Source organism: Pelophylax lessonae (assembly GCF_965119305.1).
Source record: "Pelophylax lessonae genome assembly, chromosome: 7".
Classification (NCBI taxonomy): domain Eukaryota; kingdom Metazoa; phylum Chordata; class Amphibia; order Anura; family Ranidae; genus Pelophylax; species Pelophylax lessonae.
Window position 1 is genome coordinate 194,105,801 of NC_138774.1, and position 18,161 is coordinate 194,123,961.

At 43.7% G+C, this 18,161-nt stretch overlaps 1 protein-coding gene across 2 annotated transcripts in view; it reads left to right on the forward strand.

Annotated features, from left to right (window-relative positions):
- CCDC120 (coiled-coil domain containing 120) overlaps positions 1-18,161 on the forward strand; it is an 81,591-nt gene that overhangs the window by 24,629 nt on the left and 38,801 nt on the right. Inside the window, exons 1-2 of one of the 2 annotated variants that reach the window (XM_082262598.1) lie at positions 5,988-6,007; positions 18,069-18,117. The gene's annotated coding sequence lies outside the window, so the exon portion shown is untranslated. Of the gene's footprint in view, positions 1-5,987; positions 6,008-18,068; positions 18,118-18,161 lie in introns of those variants that run through there. The other variant, XM_082262597.1, reaches the window with a different exon arrangement.

An 18,161-nucleotide genomic window follows, 5' to 3' on the forward strand; every position in this document is an offset into this window, starting at 1 on the left:
CTGATGCGGCTGGAAAAAAGGGTCCTGTGCGGCTTTTGTGCGGGTGCAGTGCGAATTTCAGCCATACAAAGTGTATGGCTGAATTCGCACCGCACATCCGATCGCATGTAATGAAGGAGCAGTGCGCTCCGATATTACATGCGATCGCCGCACTCGCAAAAGTGTGAACCGGCCCTTAGAAAGATTTCCTCTAACTTCATTTTTTTCTTTTGGCTTTGGGACAGGAAGTGAAGGAAAGACTCGCCAATGAGACACGGATGGCAAAAAAACCCTCCAAAGGTTATAACCCTCCTGTACTTTATCTAAAATGAAGAAAAAAACTTTCTTTTTTAGGTTTAGCTCTTCCTGATATAAAAAAAACATTTCCTCCTCAGTCTCATTACATGAGTTCTGTCTTGAGATTGCTTAGCAGCACATCGGCTAAAGCTTGTGATCATGGTGGGATTGGTTTGTAAGCTGGTTTTCAGGAAGGGGGGGGGGGGGGGGTACTCCAGTATGACTCTGTCTCCTGAACGATTAAAAGCAGACCTAAACATGCCCTTCATGACTCTGCTGACCTATACAAATGCTAGGAACCTAGGTGCCATGCTAATGCCAGGGCTTCCATGGCTCCCTGACCTCAAATCCGGTAGAGGGATACGAATTTTTGACTTCAATATGTTGTATAATTATTCAACGTCATTGACCCAGAAGTCCGACAAACCCAGGTTAACATTTTCAGAAAGAGTCCAGCTGTGACAGCCAATATATTTTATGTCAGAGAAGGTCTATGCAGAGACCTACAAGAAGACCATCCTTGGTAAATTCTCCATCTGAAAATGCCTTGCTGTCACGTTGATCCTGTGGTTTCAATGCTTTGAGTTGCTGACCTAGTATAATATGCAGATCAGGACGTATGACATCACTGATCGGAATACATTGGGGGGGGGGGGGGAGATGGAGAAGCAGCAGAAACCTGCCTAACAGTTAAAAAAACTAGGGCGCCGTGGCATCTGCTTTTTTCTAATCATGTGACCTGATGCAAACAGTGTTCAATGACTTCAGGTCATCTAACCCTGGAATGGGATTTGGGAGAATTATTTTTTTTCTAGAAGTTTCAGGGCCTGTTCACACTGGTGCAGTGCAGGAAACCCTGCGATTCAGTGCCGGTTCCTGCATCACACCTGAATCACACAGTGGTTCACACTGAGATCTGCAAACCGTTGGGGGTGTCAATGTAAAGTTAATGACCCCCCCCCCAGATCGGGAGCACAGTGCAAACTGTGAAATGGCACCCATGCGATCCGATTCCAGTGCGGACCAAAAAAGGGTCCTGCACCATTTTGGTGTGAATGTGATGCGATTTCAGCCATACAGTTTGTATAGCTGAAATCGCATTACGCAGACATTGCATGTGATGTGCACAGCAATGCAGTGCGAATCATATGGGATGTCTGCCATTGCACTAGTGTGAACCGGCTCTGGTTTATGTTGTTTGTTCTGCCTGTGTATCTAAAGTTGGCCATACACATTTCAGTCTGTATCTCTCCAATCTCCTTTTCATCTATCAACCACTATGAAGTGCAAAACCTGGTAAAAAAAGCTAGAACTGAATAGACTGTTTAGGTAGGTCCTAATATTACACAGTTTTCATAATTTCAAAAGAAAATGCACAGCTAATGTACAAAATATTGTAACGTCTATGGCCTGATGAATCTACTGAAATTTGTTTAGTGGGTGGCCATGTTGGCACCACCTAGCTGGACAGAAGTGGATTGTTCAATCGGCTTTTGTCCAAGGAGCCAGGTGGAACATTCTCACCTGAACGGTGCCTGCTTCCAATGCTGTGCCGACACTGTTTGGTTATTCTGACAGCTGCGGATACCAGCATTGTAAATTTGTCTATCCATGCTGTTTATTCTAGGCAGTACAAGGAGTTTACACTCATACCCTTCTAAATACCATACTCCTTTAAGCATGAATAAACTGGCATAATTATGCCCCAAAACAAGCTTGATTTTACTACCAACTCTTGGCAGAAAAACCAAGCATAGAGTATTTTAATATGATTATGTGCATGAAGTGAGTTAATATGAAAAGTAATAGAATACCACCAGAACTATCATTTCATCAATTCCTAGATCTTTTGAGGATGCTTGCTGTGAGGCACCCGCATTGTTGTTCGCCACTCCAGTGGCTTATCCGCCATTGTTGTTCGCCACTCCAGTGGCTTATCCGCCATTGTTGTTCGCCACTCCAGTGGCTTATCCGCCATTGTTGTTCCCAACTCCAGTGGCTTATCCGCCATTGTTGTTCGCCACTCCAGTGGCTTATCCGCCATTGTTGTTCCCAACTCCAGTGGCTCATCTGCCATTGTTGTTCCCAACTCCAGTGGCTCATCTGCCATTGTTGTTCCCAACTCCAGTGGCTCATCTGCCATTGTTGTTCCCAACTCCAGTGGCTCATCTGCCATTGTTGTTCCCAACTCCAGTGGCTCATCTGCCATTGTTGTGATAAAGGTGTTTACAGCTGACCACATGCCAGCAGAATTTTGTTCTATGCATGAAGAAAAAAAAAAAATATCAACCCCCCCCCCCCCATATACTTACCAGAGCTTAATTCCGATCCAGCGGTGTGCATGAGGGCCAAGGCTCTCCCACTTCTCATTGATTTAAAGACAGCAGTGGAAGCCATTGGATCCCACTGTAGTCAATCACATCCAGTGAGGAAAGAGGGCCAAGCTATGCTCTACGTGTCTTATGGACACACACAGGTGGCTCGGGAAGGAGCACACACAGATGAACCCATAGCAGGCAGCTTGCTATGGTGGGCACTTGGTGAAGGGGAGCGGCCCGAAGCACTGGTGGGGGACCTGAGAAAAGGATGATCAGGGCTGCTCTGTGCAAAACCATTGCAAAGAGCAGGTAAGTATGTCTATTTTTTTTAAACTAACCTTTAGAATCACTTTGATGATTCGTCAAGTCAACAAGTGCACTCAGAATTTTTGTATGAATGTTCATTGAAAAATCAACTAATATATAGTCAGCTTTACTTCCCTTTTTTGTTTTTAATCTTCTTGCATTACGAAAAATACATCAAGAGACTCTTAGAGCCCATTCACATTAGCGCGACTTGTCAGGCGACTTTTCAGCCTGACAAGTCGCGGTATGTCGTGGTCCATTGAGTAGTACAGGACCCGTTCTAATAGGAGCGACACAAGTCGCTCCGACTTAGAAAAAGGGTCCTGTACTACTTTGGGGCGACTTGCATAGACTTCCATTATGTGAAGTCTCTGCAAGTCGCGCCGAAGTCGCGGTGCACAGCGGTGCACGCGACTTCACAGGTCGCCCCCCAAAGTCATGTCGTGCTAGTCTGAATGGGCTCTTAGAGAAATCTTGGTAGGGGTCCTGTCCACTAGGTTTGGGGTTCCAGAGAGATATGGGGGACGAATAAGGTTGGCTGTAGACGGTTCGAATCTCGGTGGGTTCCTGCTGCTCAAATCATTTGTGGGCAGGTTGAATGTACCAAGTTGATCAACTTGGGTACAAGCAGCCTATTGGATTCATTTGCGAATATCATTAGTGGCTGCTATAGTAGCTAGCAACAATCACTCTTCTCCGGGAGCAGACAATTGCTCGGCAGGAGGGATTCCTGTCTGTGTTGATGGGGGAATCGTGCGAATTTCGGGTGACAGGAAATACATTTGCACAGTCTATGGCCTGCCTAAGGAACAGCAGAGCCTTGGCCCACAAAATTCTTTACCGGCGACTGATGTAACCTTAGGGAAGTATGTAGCAATAGTTTTTCTTTCTAATGGATCTGCCTTCTAGGACAATAACAGCATTGTTCTCTAAGCCGGGGTCACTGGTCTGTGCGGCTGACTTACAATAATATTTTAATAGGACACGTAGGTGGACCAAAAGTAACATGTGCTGTGAAACTCCAACTCTTTCCGAGAAATTTGTAATTTTTTTTTTTTTTTTAATTACGAAAGCATAATCGTTAAACTTTTTGCAAATTACATTTGGCAAAGTGATTGTGTAGGCAGACAGTTGGAACACTCTCACTAGATTGCCCAAGTTTAACTAAGGGCCATTTCACACGGGCGTTCCGTAAGTCCGCAAATCATCCTATTTTTTTTGCGGATGATTTACGGACATAATGAATGTCTATGGGATTGCGGATGTTAGCGGATGACCATCCGCTGACATCCGATTTTCTTCCTTTCAGTTCTGTTCCGTTTTTTGGAACGGAACAGAACCCTATTTTTCCTCCGTTCAAAAAACGGAAAGGAAGCAAAATCGGATGTCAGCGGTGTCATCCGCTGACATCCGCAATGCCCATAGACTTACATTATGTCCGACCGTATATCATCTGCAAACAGATGGAATGATATGCGGACATACGGAGCGGATGACACAAATGTCATCCGCTCCGTGAAAAAAAAAAAAAAAAAGTCCCGCAGCGGAGCAAAAAACCAGAGCGGCCGTGTGAAAGAGGCCAGAAACTCTTTTACAGTAAAGCTGCCCATGTCGCCATTTTGTTGGGAAAATGTTTTTGGAGGGAGGGGTTGTTTGATTTTCTAATCATTAGTGGTGTCAAATCAATGATTGTCTTTGAACGTAGTGACAGAAAATATGGAAGGAGCAGGATGAAACCATTTTTTCTAAAACACATTTCTACCATTGTATGTGGTTTTCATTAAGAAATTTTAATTCACTCCAAAACTAAATGTCAAAAGCAAACCATTTTCAGCCGTCATTTGTAAAAATTACGGACATGATTTTTCATAGGAAGATTGGAAGGAAAATCTACGACTGTATGGCCGTATGGCTTAAAATTCTGACCTTTTTGCAAGGCATTTCTCCATTCTGCCTGACTGCTAAAGCCATAGCAAAGATGAAAGATGGTGTCCGGATCCTCTTTAAAGGATTCTACATAAGGCAAGATAAAGAAATAATTAGACCATCTAGTTGTGTGATTTGTTCAAAGGCAGCAGCATGTTAAAATTGCATCAGTGATAACTTTCAGTAAGGCCCTGTTCACACCTAAGCGTTTTTCAGCTCTTAAAACGCCCAAAAAGCGAAATCCCATTCATTTCAATGGCCTCTGTTCACATATGAGCGTTTTGTCTCCTGAAGCAAAACGCCTGAAGCTAAAAAAAGTACATGAGCTTCTTTTTTGGCAGATTATAAGCGTTTTTGTTAGATGTCAATGCCTGTCTCCAAACACCTGCAAAAAACGCCTGAAAAACGCCCAAACTAACGCCTGAAAATGACGCGCTCAGGTGTGAGTGAAGCCTTAAGCCCACAAAGATCCAAAATATCCAGCCAGGAAATACTTTGCTACCGTAAAGCCAGCCATAGTTGATTAGAAATTTGGACTGGGCAGGCTGATTTGTACTGAAGTTGATTGGTAGATCCACTTCAGTACCACCAGCCTGTCTGACTTTTTTCTTATGCAGTCAGTGCCAGGGGCTATGGCCACCAGCAGTGATCATTGCATTCTGCTGGCATTGAATGCTCCCCACTGACAGAACACAATAGCACAGCAGGAGGGATTCCCCCATCATCACTGACTGTGTTAATGAGGGAACCGAGTCATTTTTTTTCCTTCCAATTGTGGTTGCAGGAAAGAAAATTGCATTATCTATGGGCTGCTAGACACACATGCACAGGCCCTAAATTATTAGCTGCCAGGCCATACTTTGTATTCAACAGTTTCAGTCACTGACCTAAAACAAGATTGCAGATCAGGTGTCAATGAGTGAAACTATAGAAGTCAGTTGATTTGCATGACAGCCAGGCAATTGGCATTTCACAAGTAAAGGGTCAGCAATGGTAGCCTCTGTATTTTTTCCTTGACAGATTTAATTTAGGATTGCTCAGTGATGATCAAATTCAAACCCATCCATAAAAGCAATTTTTAAAGGCGAGATTCTCTTAATCTTGTTCTTTGTCCTTTATTCCAGCAATGTCATTGATCAGACTATTTGGGCAGGGTTGGAGTCCAGGCAGAGTTCTTGGAAGTGAGTATAGAAAGCCTGTGCAGCACTGGGAGCTGGAGCCGCTGTGGAGGGAGTGACGACGTGTCCCCACCTGTTGTATGTCTGATTGTGTAATGGTGGTGTGGATTACTGACACTTCCTGCTGGGACTGGAGGAAAGCCAGGCATTAACCTATTACTGAAGACTGTCTGTAGCATCTCCCTACAGGCCCTGCAGGATCCTTGCAGAGGTTACTATCCTCCTTCTGGCCAGGATGGGCAGAAAACATCTCCGGGGCATTTTTTGATTCTGCAAAAAATCACCTTCATTACATTTTAGGAAATCTCTTACCCTGTCTCTTTCTTATAGCAAGACTGCTATATACTGCTAATGAGAAAAGGTATTTAGTAGTTCATATTTACTAAAATAATTGAATTTCCATGTTCCGTGTACTGTGGGAGACCAGCTATAGTGAATGCAGGGTTCTGGGTTTAGTTACACTTTAAGGCCCATACAGACACAGGATGGCAGCCAGTAGTGTATGTGTGATATGGCCACAAAACAAACCAATGAAACCTTGTTGTTCATGTATGCAGCGGAGCGCTCTTAAGCACCAGCTTGACCTAGGAGATAATATTGAACGCCCCAGGAGTATCCATCCCTAGGATCGGCTCCTAAAACAGAGGCATTTTTGGGAAGAATTTAGACATACACTTGTTCCCCTGATCTAGACCTTACTTGAATATTCTACTATGTCTAGAGATACTGGTAAAGGGGTCCTCCACAAATCTGTATGTAGCATAGATCAGGGTTCTCCAAACTTTCTACACAAAGGTCCAGTTTACTGTCCATCGGACTGTAGAGGGGCCAGACTGTGGCCAGTGGGAATAGAACATGTCCCAACATCAGGGGGAGTAAACAATACCTCAGTCTTGGTGGTCAATAAGAGTAAAAAAAACAACAACATAGTGCCTCTGGTCAATAGTGTCCCATCATTGGGGTCAGCGCAATGAATAGTGTCCCATCATTGGGGTCAGCACAATGAATAGTGTCCCACCATAGGGGTCCGCACAATGAATAGTGTCCCACCATTGGGGTCAGCACAATGAATAGTGTCCCATCATTGGGGTCAGCACAATGAATAGTGTCCCACCATTGGGGTCAGCGGAATGAATAGTGTCCCATCATTGGGGTCAGCACAATGAATAGTGTCCCACCATAGGGGTCCGCACAATGAATAGTGTCCCACCATTGGGGTCAGCACAATGAATAGTGTCCCATCATTGGGGTCAGCACAATGAATAGTGTCCCATCATTGGGGTCAGCGCAATGAATAGTGTCCCATCATTGGGGTCCGCACAATGAATAGTGTCCCACCATTGGGGTCAGCACAATGAATAGTGTCCCATCATTGGGGTCAGCGCAATGAATAGTGTCCCATCATTGGGGTCAGCACAATGAATAGTGTCCCACCATAGGGGTCCGCACAATGAATAGTGTCCCACCATTGGGGTCAGCACAATGAATAGTGTCCCATCATTGGGGTCAGCACAATGAATAGTGTCCCATCATTGGGGTCAGCGCAATGAATAGTGTCCCATCATTGGGGTCCGCACAATGAATAGTGTCCCACCATTGGGGTCAGCACAATGAATAGTGTCCCATCATTGGGGTCAGCGCAATGAATAGTGTCCCATCATTGGGGTCAGCGCAATGAATAGTGTCCCGCCATTGGGGTCAGCGTAATGAATAGTGTCCCACCATTGGGGTCAGCGGAAGAAATAGTGTCCCACCATTGGGGTCAGCGGAAGAAATAGTGTCCCACCATTGGGGTCAGCGGAAGGAATAGTGTCCCATCATTGGGGTCAGCGTAATGAATAGTGTCCCACCATTGGGGTCAGCGGAATGAATAGTGTCCCACCATTGGGGTCCGCACAATGAATAGTGTCCCACCATTGAGGTCAGCGGAAGAAATAGTGTCCCACCATTGGGGTCAGCGGAAGAAATAGTGTCCCACCATTGGGGTCAGCGCAATGAATAGTGCCCCATCATTGCGTTGGCGTCAGTGAGAGGATAAGTGCCCCATCATTGCGTTGGCGTCAGTGAGAGGATAAGTGCCCCATCATTGCGTTGGAGTCAGTGAGAAGAGAAGTGCCCCATCAGTGGTAGGAATTGAACCCAATGTTGATGTCCAGTAGAAAAAATAGTGCCTCATTACTGGTATCAGAGAGAGGATAAGTGCCCCATCATTGCATTGGTGTCAGTGAGAGGATAAGTGCCCCATCAGTGGTAGGAATTGAACCCAATGTTGATGTCCAGTAGAAAGAATAGTGCCTCATTACTGGTATCAGTTGGAGAATAGTGCCCCAGGCAAAGGCCGCAGTTGGAGACCACTGGCAATGAACATGGAACTCCAAGGGAGTAAAAAAAAAAAAAAAAAAAGTGAAGTCCAATCTCAGCATAGAAGAAAAGCTATTCAGTCACAAGGATTGCATGAAGACGCGAGGACATACGATGCGATTAGAGGAGAAGCGTTTTAACCTCAGGCAGCGCAGGGGGTTCATTACTGTTAGGCCTACAGGATTGTGGAATTCTCTACCACAAGAGGTGGTTTCTGCGGGAAGTATGGTGGCTTTCAAAAGACTTGGATGTACATCTCAAGGATCAGAACATTCAGGGGTATGAGAAATGATTACAGCCACACACATCTACACAGGTTGAACTGGATGGACTATTGTCTTTATTCAACCTCAACTACTATGTAACTATGTAACGATCGATGAGGTGCAAATTGCAGCAATCAGTCAATGTGTGCTCTCTGTGATAATGCACGTTACCCTTGCCCTGGTACACTGTCCTCCAGATATGAATGGGGAAGCAATCTATAAATAGAGAAGGGCAGTAAACACGTGGATGGTTGATCATCGAGGATGTTTTTAAGAACTTTGATAGAAGGGAGGACAGCAGAGCTGACTGTTTTGATGGGCTAGGTGTGTTCGGAGAGTTATATTAGCAGGCAGACGGGGAGTGTAAGGATTATAATTGTGTAATTACACCTCTGACATCACCCCAGTGGACAGGGCCGACCGCGCAGGCTCTTGTTTGGACTTGGAAGCTCTCAGCCATCCCCCCTGCAGAGCCCTGCCCTGGTGAATCACCAATCTGGTCCTTTTAATAACGTTATGGCATGTTGTGCAAGAACCTTGGCACAGCGTGTACTGAGCCATGTGACTGGGCACCCCTTAGTTACCCTGTAAGAACATGGCCAGGATAATCTGTCGCAGCAGGGGACAGACAGAATAATTGCAGTGTGGTGTACTTGCATGATTGCCAACACCGTACAATTATTTCCAGGAATATTTCTGATGTTTGACTTATATATTGTAAAGGGTTTCTCCACCTTCTTCTCTAAGGGTGGCAGGATTTTCATACTGTAGTACCCAGCTTACCTTGCCAAGTGTCATCATTGATGGCAATTGATTTGGAGAGAGTGGGGTAAAGTTGGAGCTTCTGTCAGCTTTTGTTATTGTTGTCCCCGTTAGGGATCTTTGCCTCCGCTTCCTGTTGTAGCGACACTTACAGCATTTAAGTTTCCCCTTCCCCCTCTCTCCGAAGGGCTTTTTTCCTTATATTCTAGGGATGCACTGATATATCAGCAACCAAATATTATTAGCCGAAAATAGTGTTATTGGCGTTTTGCCGATAGAGAAAAAAAAGGTGCTAATGGCATGCTGCGTCCTATTGACTTCAATGCAAAATCGCATGTCATTGACTTCAATGCAAAATCGCATGTCATTGACTTCAATGCAAAATCGCATGTCATTGACTTCAATGCAAAATCGCATGCCATTGACTTCAATGCAAAATCGCATGCCATTGACTTCAATGCAAAATCGCATGCCATTGACTTCAATGCAAAATCGCATGCCATTGACTTCAATGCAAAATCGCATGCCATTGACTTCAATGCAAAATCGCATGCCATTGACTTCAATGCAAAATCATGTCCCAATGACTTTGATGCAAAATCGTGTCCCAATGACTTTGATGCAAAATCGTTTCTTGGTGATTTTAATGCAAAATCGCGTCTCAGTGACTTCAATGCAAAATTGTGTCCCATTGACTTCAATGTAAAATTGTTTCCCGTTTTACTTCAATGTAAAATTGTTTCCCGTTTTACTTCAATGCAAAATTGAGTCCTATTGACTTTAATGCAAAATTGCGTCCCCTTGACTTCAGTGCAAACATTTATTTTTTTTTTTCCCTTTTTTTTTTTTTTTTTTTTTTCAATTTATAAAAACTGTCGGTTCCAATTGCATCTTGCATTTTCGGTTTCTGCACCAGAAGTTTCATTTCACTAATATATTCCTTTGGAGAACCCACTAGGCAGCTTGGCTTTTCTTCTAGAGAGTAGAATGAGAATGCAGTCCAGAGAAGGGAAACAGGAAGTTCAGCTTACATTGGTGTCCTGGGTGTCTCTGGAACAGGATGTGAGGGGGAATCTCCCTGGTATGGTCACAGACAGCAAAGCCCAACAAAGTGTCTAATCCTTCCCTGCTTATCTATAGCCCAGTCAAGAAAAGGCAAACTTATCTCAGCTGGAGTTCTAGTTTAAACTCCAATCTAGACTTTTTTTTTTTTTCCTCTTGTTGCGGAGCGTAGGGAAAAGCTTTGGACCTCCTATATAAGGCCTTGATTACCGTCTTTAACCACACTGGAGAGAAGTTTTACAGGTTGACCTGGCGTGCTTCTCTATGTACTTTCCTACTGGCAATATTGCAGCATTGATGGCTGTTACCAATCAAAAACAGCTAAACAACATCCTGTCGTCTTCTCAATAATTCCTCCAACCACATTGTAGGACAGAACCATCTCTCTTACATATTGCTTGTCAGGATCCTGGAAAACCTGAAAACGTAAAGTACATCTTAACCTAAACACAGTATTGTATTGCCGCCTATCAGTCTTGAGAAGTGGTGGTTGCATTGGTTTTCTTTTTTATGCTAAGAACGTTTGAAAACCTTAAAGTTTGATTGTCATGACAATGTTTTGAATCCTGTTTTCAATTTTGGGGTGCACTTGCGCATTACAATAAGTACTTTTTTTTTTTTTTTTGGTGAACAAAAACCACATTTACAGTTGGAATTTAGTTCATTCGACATTTTCTCTACAGTCAAAAACAATTGTTGATTTGAGCCCTTTCACTATTAGAAAATCAAACAAACTAAATTCTACTGCCTGATTTTAGGTGTCCTGTTCTGGCGCATTAAAGGCGAGGATAAGTCCAGACAAAATGTAACTAAGGCCCCTTTCACACATGCGGACCATTCAGATCCGCCTGTCGTTATTCAGGCGGATCAGAACGGATGCCCCATGCATCTCTAACCATTCAACGTGCAGAATTTATAAAGCTTATCGGAGTGTCAGAAAGAGGGGGGTGGAGAGCTGCTCAATGATGAGAGCTGATTGGAGGGAAGAGTCACACCCCTTCCCACACCGGAACAGAGCTGAGGCTGTCAATCAGCTGGAGCTCCCTCTCCTGTCACCATTTTCCTCTTGGTGTCAGGAAAACGTGTCAGAAGCGACTCCTGCTAAAAGCAGAAGAATGAAGCCGCAGACAGAAATGATACTTTGTGCTCTGGATTGAGAAAAGTACACACTATAGAAGGATATGCTTCATGAGCAAGGATTTGTTTGTATTTCATTTCTGAGGTTTACAACCACTTTAGGGTAAAGTCTTAAAGTATTTTTCCAGCCACACTGATGAAGCTTGAAAACTTAGTTCTGGCCTTCTGTATGGTGTTCGTTTAACCCCTTCCGTACCGCGTCATGTAAAATGACGTCGGCACAAATCCTTTCTCGATCCGGGCCGACGTCATATGACGGCGCCCGGATCTCCCCGCTACTGCGCGCCCCCGAGGGCGCGCAGCGCGGCGATCGGGGGTGAGGCTCGTCCCTCGGACTGAGCCCAACCCCGATCAAGGTAAACAGCCAATGAAATTGGCTGTTTACCACGTGATCGGCTGTGTCAATCACAGCCGATCACATGAGCGGCTCCAGCGCGAGCCGCTCGTTCCTTCCTTAATGCGCGCCCCCGGGGGCGCGCAGCGCGGCGATCGGGGACGAGGCTCGTCCCTCGGACAGAGCCCATCCCCGATCTAGGTAAAGAGCCAATGAAATTGGCTCTTTACCACGTGACCGGCTGTGTCCAATCACAGCCGGTCACAAATGTCATCAGAGAACACGGTAACTAGCTGTCACCGTGTTCTCCTCCTCACACACTGATCCTGTGTGAGGAGGAGATTGTGGTAACAGCTAGTTACCAATCATAGTGCACCCCAAACACACTGATTGCCCCCCCCCCCAATAAAGAGCACCTGTCACTAGCCCATCAGGTACTCAGATGACAGGTACTCGGGTACTCTGATGGGCTGATGACAGGTACTCTGATGGGCTGGTGACAGGTACTCGGGTACTCTGATGATGGGTACTCGGGTACTCTGATGATGGGTACTCGGGTACTCTGATGACAGGTACTCGGGTACTCTGATGACAGGTACTCTGATGGGCTGGTGACAGGTACTCGGGTACTCTGATGACAGGTACTCGGGTACTCTGATGACAGGTACTCGGGTACTCTGATGACAGGTACTCGGGTACTCTGATGACAGGTACTCGGGTACTCTGATGACAGGTACTCAGGTACTCTGATGACAGGTACTCGGGTACTCTGGTGACAGGTACTCTGATGGGCTGGTGACAGGTACTCGGGTACTCTGATGACAAGTACTCGGGTACTCTGATGACAGGTACTCGGGTACGCTGATGACGGGTACTCGGGTACTCTGATGACGGGTACTCGGGTACTCTGATGACGGGTACTCGGGTACTCTGATGACAGGTACTCGGGTACTCTGATGACAGGTACTCTGGTACTTTGAGTACCCGTCATCGGAGTACCCGAGTACCTGTCACCTACCCAACAGAGTACCCGAGTACCTTCCACCTGCTCATCAGAGTACCTGACACCTGAAGTACCCGAGTACTTGCCACCTGCTCATCATTACCCATCACTACTCATCAGTACTCATCAGTACCCATCAGTACCTATCACCTATTAGTATCAGTACTGATCATCCGTACCCATCAGTACAGTATCAGTATCACCTATCAGTATCAGTACTACTCATCAGTACCTATCACCTGCCTGTCACCTGCCCATAAGAGTACCCGAGTACCTGTCACCTGCCTATCGGAGTACTCGAGTACCTGCCACTTGCTCATCAGTACCAGAGTACCTGTCACCTGCCCAGCAAAGTACCCGAGTACCTGTCACCCTTCATACAGCCACCATGTCTAAGTCCAAAAAGGTTAACATACGTCGTCCGTTTAAACCTAAATACCGGTGTTATGGCAGCAGATAGCTGCCATAACCCTGGTATTTTTTTAAACGGTGGACGGTTGGCTTTCCGATAAGGGTGGTCCCAGCGGCAGATTCGCCGCGGGATCACCCTTCCGGGGTGGCGGAAGAGGTGCCGCCCCCCCCCCCCCCCCCTCCCGCTGCATTCTGGTCCTTTTCCCCGCTTACCGGACCCGCCGGCAGCGGGGAAAACGATCCGGTCCCAGATCCTCACAGACAGGATGTCGAGTGAGGGCAAGCTTGCCCTCACTCGACTCTATGGTCTTGGAGGACCGGAGCTACGGCAAACGTCGTTGCCTAGCAACCAGTTTAAAGGTCCCTTTTTTTTTTTTCATTTTATTTAATTTTTTTTTTATTTTTTTTTTTTATTTTTTCTATCTTTTAGTGTACTTGTGAGATCTGAGGACTTTTTGACCCCAGATCTCACAAAAAAGAGGTCCTGTCGTGCCTTTTTCTATTACAAGTAATGTTTACATTTCTTGCAATAGAAATAAAAATGATCAATTTTTTTTTTTTTAAAAAAACAGTGTAAAAATAAAAAATAATAAATAAAATAAATAGTAAAAAAAAAAAAAAAAATTAAAGCGCCGTGTCCCCGCGAGCTCGCGCGCAGAAGCGAACGCATACGGAAACCCCGCCCACATATGTAAACAGTGTTCAAACTACACATGTGAGGTATCGTCACGATCGTTAGAGCAAGAGCAATAATTTGAGTCATAGACCTCCTCTGTAACTCTAAGATAGCAACCTGTAGAAATTTTTAAAATGTCGCCTATGGGGATTTTTAAGTACCAAAATTTGTCACCATTCTGTGAGCGTGCGCAATTTTGAAGCATGACATGTTGGGTATCTATTTACTCGGCGTAACATTATCTTTCACATTATGGAAAACAATTGGGCTAACTTTACTGGTTTCTTATTTTTTAATTAAAAAAAGTGATTTTTTTCCCAAAAAATTGCGTTTGGAAGACCGCTGCGCAAATACGGTGTGATAAAAAATATTGCAATAATCTCCATTTTATTCTCTAGGGTCTCTGCTAAAAAAAAATATATAATGTTTTGGGGTTCTAAGTAGTTTTCTAGCAAAAACAACTGATTTTAGCTTGTAAACACCAAATGTCAAAAATAGGCCTAGGCAAGTGGCTAGGATGCATGATGATGCTCCTTGGATGTTTAGGCCCCTCTATATGGCTAGGCTGTGAAAAAGTCTCACACATGTGGTATTGCCATACTCAGGAGGAGTGGCAGAATGTATTTTGGGGTGTCATTTTTGCGATGTACATGCTATGTGTTAGGAATATCCTATAAATTGACAACTTTGTGTAAAAAAAAAAGTTTTTATTTTTTTCCCACATTTTCCAAAAACTTGTGGAAAAAAATGACATGTTCAAAGGACCCATAATGCCTCATAGAATATACGTTGGAGTGTTTGATTTCCAAAATGGGGTAATTTTGTGGACTTTTCCATTGTATTGTTGCTCTAGGGCCTTGAAAAGTGTGATAGGTAGTAAGAAAGTTTTATGTGTATTTATGCTCCTAAAACGCCTTATGGTGCTACTTGGACGTGGAGTCTCTTTTTGTGGCCAGGCTGTGTAAAAGTCTCACACATGTGGTATCACCATACTCAGAAGGAGTAGCAGAATGAATTTTGGGGTGTCATTTTTGCTGTGTACATGCTATGTGTTAGAAATAGCTTATAAATTGACAACGTTTTGGGAAAAAAAAATGTTTTCTTCATTTTCCCAAGAATTGTGGGAAAAAATTATAACTTCAAAAAACTCACCATGCCTCTTACTAAATACCTTGGACTGTCTACTTTACAAAAAGGGGTCATTTGGGGGGTATTTGTACTGTCCTGACATTTCAGGGCCTCAAGAAAGGAGATAGGCCATCAGTACATCTGGTGTGATCAATTTTCAGTAATTGGTACCATAGCTTCTAGACTCAATAACTTTCACACAGACTAAATAATATACACTAATTTGGGTTAATTTTACCAGAGATATGTAGCAGTATAAATTTTGGCCCAAATGTATGAAGAAAAATTAATTTTTTGCAAAATTTTATAATAGAAACTAAAAAAAAGTGATTTTTTTGCAAAATTTTTGCTCTTTTTTTGCTTATATCACGAAAAAAAAAAACCCCAGTTGTGATCAAATACCACCAAAAGAAAGCTCTATTTGTGTGAAAAAAATGATAAAAATTTTGTTTGGTTATAGTGTAGCATGACTGAGCAATTGTCATTCAAAGTGTGAGAGTGCTGAAAGCTGAAAATTGGTCTGGGCAGGAAGGGGGTCTAACTGCTCTGTATGGAAGCGGTTAATGTCTCACTCCATCCATATAAGTCACTTTTTTTTTTTTTTAACTGTTCTTGAAATATTTTCATGGGTATTTACAAATGATATCCATACTCTGCAGCTGCACATTTAATCATGAAAAATTTGCGATCTCGATCTCTGCTCACTCATAGCTTTCAAAAAAAAAGAGCCTCCAGCAAATGTTTATCAACCCTGTTAAGGGTCCTTTCACACCGGCGGTCCGTATTTTTGTGCCGCTCAGTGACTTTTTTTTTTTTTTAAACAGACACGGATGCACTTTTGGAGGCTCCATTCCATATCTCCGTTTTTCATCCATCCGTTTGCGGACATAATGTATTTCTATGGGATTGCGGATGACACCGCTGACATCCGTTTTTGCGTCCGTTCTTTTTTTTTAAACGGAAGAAAAATAGGGTTCTCTTCCGTCCTCAAAAATCGGAACTGATAGGAAAGGACGCAAATCGGATGTCAGCGGATGGTCATCCGCTGACATCCGCAATCCCATAGATATACATTATGTCAGTTTTTCAAAACTGACATATGGACCTCTTGTGTGAAAGGACCCTAAGTGTCGGTTCACACTAGTACGACTTGTCAGGCGACTTGGTCAGCTTGACAAGTCGTGCACCGTCGCGGCCATTGTGTGGTACAGGAACGGTTCTAATAGGAGCGACACAAGTCGCTCCGACTTAGAAAAAGGTTCCTGTACTACTTCGGGTCGACCTGGAGCGACTTGCATAGACATTCATTTTATGAAGTCCGTGCAAGTCGCGCCGAAGTCGCGGTGCACGCAACTTCACAAGTCGCCCCCAAAGTCTTGCCGCTTCAGTGTGAACCGGCACTTAAGGCTGCTAGATAACTATAAACACAATGTTTTACAATGTATCATTTCCTTCTTTTTAGATCAAAGGAATGAACTTCCATCAGTAAGTGAGGGCAGTTTAACCTCTTAAAGAATAAGCCTTTTGCTTACAAGTTAAAATCAGTATTTTTTGCTAGAAAATTGGTTAGAACCCCCAAACATTATATATTTGTATATTTTTTTTTTTTTTAGCAGAGACCCTAGAGAATAAAATGGCAATCATTGCAATCTTTTATGTCACACTGTATTTGCGCAGCGGTCTTTCAAATGCAGTTTTGTGGTAAAAGATACACCTTAATGAATTAAAAAAAAAAAAAAACAGTAAAGTTAGCCCAATTTGTTTGTATAATGTGAAAGATGATGTTACGCCGAGAATCGTGAGAGAATTTTGATCTTTATTCTAAGCAAAAAAATTTAAATTCTCATTTTATCCAGAATCGCGCAGCTCGAGTATACTCTAATAACCGGATCACATATGTGCAGTGTGTTTTTGGTGGGTTGTGTTTTAGGCGCATTACAGTAAACCCCCCTCCATTGCGGGGGTTACGTTCCGGACCCAGCCGCGAAAAGTGAAATTCCGCGAAATAGAAAAACCCTATTAAAATGCATTGTAGGCATGATTTTTTTACTGTCACTGTACGTGTAAAAGCATTTTAAGGTCTTTAAACACACTTTTAAAACAATAGAAACACATTTAAACACATAAAAGATACTTAGAGACAGAGCAAGAGCTATGAAAAACACAAAAATCTTTCATTTTTAATGATTTATATAGTAAAATAACATTACAAAAAAAACCGTGAATTACCGGGACCGCAAAAACTGAACCGCGATGTAGCGGGGGATTACTGTACCATTGAATTCTATAGAATGTGCGTTTTGATGAAAACTGCAGGACTTTTAACGCACCACACCTAAAACACACGGGTGTGAACTGAACCGAATACAGTAACTGTTGTAGAGGAAATGTTTTTTCCTAGCGCTCATTCACTGGGTTGCAATGCAGCGGCTGGTGTGCGGTGTGGTGTGGCCAAGATCAGAGCAGTGATGATGCGCTGATCCCTGCGCATCGCATCGTTTTTACATTTTTTTTTTTTTTTCTCTAAATTAACTTTGAGATGTCACACACCTCTCATAAAGATCACCTGTGTGGTGCAAGGTAGTGGATCGCCTTGCACTGTGCTTTGCTGAAAAAAGTATTGCATACAGTACTTTTTTTTTTTTTTTCTCCAACGCATACCAAAGCATGCCACCGCAACACAGTGGTATGAACCGGGCAGATAGGGGTACAGGGTATTTTTGTCTTGTTATGCAGTGGGACTGCACTGGAAAAGCCATCCAATGCTGTGCCACGTCATCTGGTATGAAACTAGCCCTAGTACGGTGTTTATGTACATTATCAATATGCACAGCAGAGTAAAGCGTTGGTATTAGGGCAAAGAACATTTCACTGCCACTCTGAAGAATTACTAATGTATTCTTTATTTCCTTCCCTGGTTGCAGGTTCGGGGTGCTGGCGTGATGTGAATGGCTGTCTGTTGAAACACACAAGGTGAGGTGCTTTATATTTGACAGATGTCTCACTTTGATCCCACT